Below are 4,815 nucleotides of genomic sequence, written 5' to 3'. Positions count from 1 at the left end.
GAGAGAGAGAGAGAGAGAGAGAGAGAGAGAGAGAGAACAGCATATATTCTTGGAGCTTATATATGAGGACATTGGAACGTGATGGCTTCTCAATAAAATTTCTAAAATGTCTTGTTTTTTTCTTTAATATATGAACAGTAGCATCAATAGGGATAATATCCTGATTGCAAAGGAACATTTGTTAACGTGAAACTTTTATTATAAAAGTTATTTTAAGATTTTTATTTTCGTGCTTGCAAACTGCATTATCTCAAGCTGCCCTCAAACTAAAGGAGCACTTTGACATAGTTATATAAGATGGGGTATGTGCTCTTTTTTTTTTTTTGAAGTTTGAGGGGATTTTTTTGACACAGAAAATGCATGAACGAACATTCTGCAGACTTCTCTCCAGCTGTCAGTTCGATTTAAATTCAGAACAGAACAGCAATCTGTCTATTAAAAATGTACATGAAAAAGGCCTTTAAATATGTATAATTTGTGAGTCCCCTACAGGATAGCACAATAAATAATATATACCATATGCTTTTTAAAATACATACTTAGGTTGAACTTCACTGCTTCTCTGTAATAGTTCACCTCAACCATTCTTAACAGTTCCCCTGGCAAGAAAAGAAATCAAAACATCAAGTAATGAAAAAGGTAATGATTTGGAACCACAGAAGGAATACTAAGTTGCTAATTTCCAGTCATAGAAGGACCTCAACTTGTTCCTGCATGCACATCTTTTATCCACTAAATCTTAAGAAAAGAAGGGAGCCTGAGGACTGAGTGGGTTAAAGCAAACAGTGGTCACCTTGATGAGAAAGGTAAGCACTGGTGACAATCCCCAGCACCCCTGAGCACTTCCTGTCTGCCAGCCACTAGATTAGTCCTTTTGATTCTCTCTGTTAATCCCCCAACCATGACTCATTGTGAGGCAAGGCTTCATTTTGAAAGTCAGGACAGTGACAATCCCAGAGGATAAGTAACTTTCCTAAAGCCCATCAGAGCTGGTAAGAGCTAGAATTCCAATCTGGATGCACCTGCAACTAAGCAAATGCTTTGAATCCCCTTGGAAGGCTTTTAGAGCCATGAATACTTTACAGATGGAATGTGCTTCAGAGTGGTTTCTGAACTGGGTCACTGTGGGCACCACCTCCACTTCCCTTCCCCTTGGATCCGCTCCTGTGCGCAGAGCTGTGGAAGGCAGAGCTGGTGAGACGATGGAGCTGGACCTTGTACCTAGTGCCAGGAGAACAGTGGGTAGAAGCATAGCTGTGGGTTTCTCTTTGCACTGCTGGGGTTGGAAGCCTAGGGCATGTTCTCCAGCTGAGCCACCTGCAGCTTTCAGTGTGTTTGTTAGCCCTGCCATGGGCACTGCTCAGCAGCTTCCAGTGAAGGACACACTCAGTGGAAATGATTCCCAGCACAGGATTCTGGGGATTCTGGAACTCCATTCCAGACCCTTGGCTTCTCTCTTTGCAAAGCAGTTATCTGGGGGTCTTCAACATCCAAATAAATGAACCTGAACTGTAAGTCTTGTGATGGAGAAACAATTTCAGCTTCAGTACCATTGTACTAGAACCAGGAACTCTGTGAAGGAAAATTTAATTCCACTGCAGGAGTTCTAGCTTTGTGATTGGAAATGAGAAAACTCTACGAAGTCCTATTTATTTCCTAGGGACCTTATAGTAATTCACAACAAATCTGGTGGGCAAACACCACAAAATGCTATTCCTTCAGAGCTCTGAGGCTAATAGCCCCAAAAGCAGCTGTTAGCAAAGCCAGACTTTCCTGCGGGCTCTGACAGAAACCTTCCTTGTCTTCTCCAGCTCTTGATGGCTCCAGGTGTGCCTTGCCTTACAGAATCCTAATTCAGATCTCTGCATCTGTAGCTGCAGGGCTTTATCTGTGCCCCAACACCCCTGCCTCTTTCTCCTCTGTCTCTTGCAAGGAAGGTGGGAGCTGGATTTAGAGCACAGTCCTAAGAAATGCTGCTTCTGCAGATCTGGAGTCTGGCTCATGCTACTGAATCTTTAAAGCTTGGTGGTTGATCCCGGTGGCCATAACCAGTTCTGTCCATCTGGGGAGAAACTTCTTCCAGAGAGCTGGAGAAGGTTTGCATGTGGCTCATTCACAGCGGGGCTCTGTGATATTATAGATTTTGACATTTCTGGGACATACCTGTCTCTGCCAATTTGTGTATCTTAAAACAAAACTGTGAGAGAGATGCTGAGGTTGTTATGTGAGTGCTGTGTTACATGTGAAACAGCTCAGTGAGCACTGGGGTGAATCCTGCAGTGTTCTTGGTCAACTGAGAAATGATTAAATGAGGTCACAGAGGGTGCACGTTCATTTTTCAAACTCCCTTTGAACACTCACAAAAATTGAGCTTTGGTTATAATTTAAAAAAAAAAAAAAAAAAAAGGTTCAACAAACTATAAAGACTCTATATCACAAAAAGCATCCACTGTCCAGAAATAACCTAATCAAAACTCAGTTCCCCGACCCCAGTGAGATGAGCAAATCATGAGAATCTGCCCCTTCACATATAAGCAGGACACAGCATGAGGTCAGTGGGACCTGTCTGCAGAAGAGTCTGTGGCCCCCAGTCTCTCTAGCTTCCTGTCTGGCAATGTGACTTCTTACTGACATGCATGAGTACAGATGTGTGAGGTCATGCCTTTGACGGCCTTTGCCAGAGCTTAGTCAATGTCAGTCATTACCTCTGAGCTCTCCCTACAATTAGATAAATAAATCTGCTTTTTTCATACAGTAAGGATGGCTCAGACATTTCATTCATAGTGATTCCAAGTGACTAATAAAGTCACCCTCAGAATTCAAAATTAAGTCTTAGAAATCTGATCCAAATAAAAAGAAAACATCTTAGAGGCAGTGGCCATCATTCTGTAATTTATTTCTCTAGCAATGGTGCATGTGTTTGAGAGATTAACCTATTACCCAAAAATCAAGGAAACAATAATGGATTCTATGACACTGAGGCTATAAAGGCAACGAAAACTCAAAGTTTGAAAAATGTAGATAAGAACTAGCATCCTAAGGGGAGAAATCTACCAGGCCAAGTTAGTGTTTACGCTGTCTACACTTGCCGGGCTACTCCATCATGACTCTTTGTGTGAAGAGGCATTTTAAATGCCAGGGAACTAGAAAACAGGATTAGAGGAGCTTTGAAGCTAAACATTAAGTCAAATCATTTCAAGGCCTTGAAGCTTAAGGTCATGTTTATATAACAATGGCCAAACTGCAAGGGTGGAAAGGTCAGGCTGTTTGTTTACTGGAGCCTGGAGCTACATCCCCAGAAGGCTTATAGAAACCCAGCATGCACTCTGCAAGGCCCTGAGAGGACTTGTAGTAACTTTAAACACATGATGATTGTGTCTGAAATTAAAATTCTGTACATAATCATAAGCTTGGATTTAATATGAGTGTTGGGAGAAAATAAACTTATCAGACTAAAGCTAAGATAGGATTAGATGCCTACAAATTAATCAAGGAAAACATAGACAAGGGCTTATTTTCTCCCCATTCTGAAGGTCAGCTTCAAAAACCATTGTGTTTAAGAAGTCTTGAGATTAATCATGACCTCTTTTCCTCTACTGTAAGATGTGGAGAACAATGGTTATGTGATTGCTTTAAAGTTTGATCCTATTATTTTCTTTTTGTGAAACTTGACCTGTAATAATTGTACATACATATGTGGGGTATTTAAATATGGTGAGGGTTTTTTTTAACAAAATGTACAGTACATATCAACCCAACCACAGTATGTAGCTATGATGGCACTGTCAACTTGATAAGGTCTAAAATCCCCTAGATGAAAGATCTCCAGGGAAACCTCACCTGTTGTCCTCTAAGCATAACAATAATGATTATGCTCATTGAGATGGGAATACCTACCCTAGAGGGGAACAGCGCCACTCACTTCCTGAGATAGGGCCCTGAGCAACAGTAAAGGAAGAAGTTACCTGAGTAACCACACCTCTACTTCCTGTCTGAGGGTATGAAGAATAGCATGTGAAGCTGCGTCATGATGGGTTATACCCTGTGAGCCAAGATAAATCCTTGCTTCCCTGGTTGCCTTTTGAAGAGTATTTTATCACAGCAACACAAAGCGCCTTAAGACACTAGAATCTTTTTCAGTTGGGACTTCCACTATTACTCTGTTCTGGGAACATCAGGTGAACTTTAAAACACATATTTTGGCACATAGCTAGGTACAGAGCTAAAAAGGCATTGTGTATTTGAGACTAGTATTTACCCAGAATTCTTAGGTAAACTTGATGCTTATGCTAAAATACAAAAAGAACCTGGCCACTTATAGTGTCCAAAGATATTTGGCCCTGAGATGTCTGAAAATGAATATAAACACTATGAGCTCACTTTAAGGAAAAGAAAACAATAATTGACTTTGAAATCTCACAAAAATAAGCAACCCATATTATACACAGTGCTTCTGAAAGCATCCTGTGTCCATATAGTGTGCACTGCACAGTGCTTCTTCTGCAAATGTCCTATGTGACCATTTACTGCACCCTGTACACGGATGCCCAGGCAGGCCTGGAGAAGCACAGGTAGGTCTGCCATTGAAGAAAATCACAGATGACACCATTTACTGCACACTGTACACGGATGCCCAGGCAGGCCTGGAGAAACACAGGTAGGTCTGCCATTGAAAATCACAGGTGACACCTTTCCAGGTCACAGTCAACAATGACAGGTACTGATGCTACTCAAGCAGTTTCTGGGGATACCACCCTGACGTGTACAGAACAAAGGGATGAAGTGTGAGGGATATCACGAGGTTGATACTTCTCA

The sequence above is a fragment of the Mastomys coucha genome, unplaced genomic scaffold, assembly GCF_008632895.1.
Source record: "Mastomys coucha isolate ucsf_1 unplaced genomic scaffold, UCSF_Mcou_1 pScaffold22, whole genome shotgun sequence".
Classification (NCBI taxonomy): Eukaryota; Metazoa; Chordata; class Mammalia; order Rodentia; family Muridae; genus Mastomys; species Mastomys coucha.
This window is presented reverse-complemented; position numbering follows the sequence as displayed.